The 491-nt window shown below is 50.3% G+C and overlaps 1 non-coding gene across 1 annotated transcript in view; it reads left to right on the forward strand.

Annotated features, from left to right (window-relative positions):
- The window catches only part of LOC124773549, a 1,909-nt gene continuing 1,418 nt past the window's right edge, over positions 1 to 491 (forward strand). The window contains exon 1 of the ribosomal RNA XR_007014793.1: positions 1 to 491. This exon is cut by the window's right edge and continues 1,418 nt beyond it. This is a non-coding gene — a ribosomal RNA (small subunit ribosomal RNA).

The following is a 491-nucleotide window of genomic DNA, read 5'->3' on the forward strand; positions in this document are numbered from 1 at the left end:
TCCCTGGTTGATCCTGCCAGTAGTCATATGCTTGTCTCAAAGATTAAGCCATGCATGTCTCAGTACAAGCCGCATTAAGGTGAAACCGCGAATGGCTCATTAAATCAGTTATGGTTCCTTAGATCGTACCCACGTTACTTGGATAACTGTGGTAATTCTAGAGCTAATACATGCAAACAGAGTCCCGACCAGAGATGGAAGGGACGCTTTTATTAGATCAAAACCAATCGGTCGGCTCGTCCGGTCCGTTTGCCTTGGTGACTCTGAATAACTTTGGGCTGATCGCACGGTCCTCGTACCGGCGACGCATCTTTCAAATGTCTGCCTTATCAACTGTCGATGGTAGGTTCTGCGCCTACCATGGTTGTAACGGGTAACGGGGAATCAGGGTTCGATTCCGGAGAGGGAGCCTGAGAAACGGCTACCACATCCAAGGAAGGCAGCAGGCGCGCAAATTACCCACTCCCGGCACGGGGAGGTAGTGACGAAAA

Source organism: Schistocerca piceifrons, unplaced genomic scaffold (assembly GCF_021461385.2).
Source record: "Schistocerca piceifrons isolate TAMUIC-IGC-003096 unplaced genomic scaffold, iqSchPice1.1 HiC_scaffold_954, whole genome shotgun sequence".
Classification (NCBI taxonomy): domain Eukaryota; kingdom Metazoa; phylum Arthropoda; class Insecta; order Orthoptera; family Acrididae; genus Schistocerca; species Schistocerca piceifrons.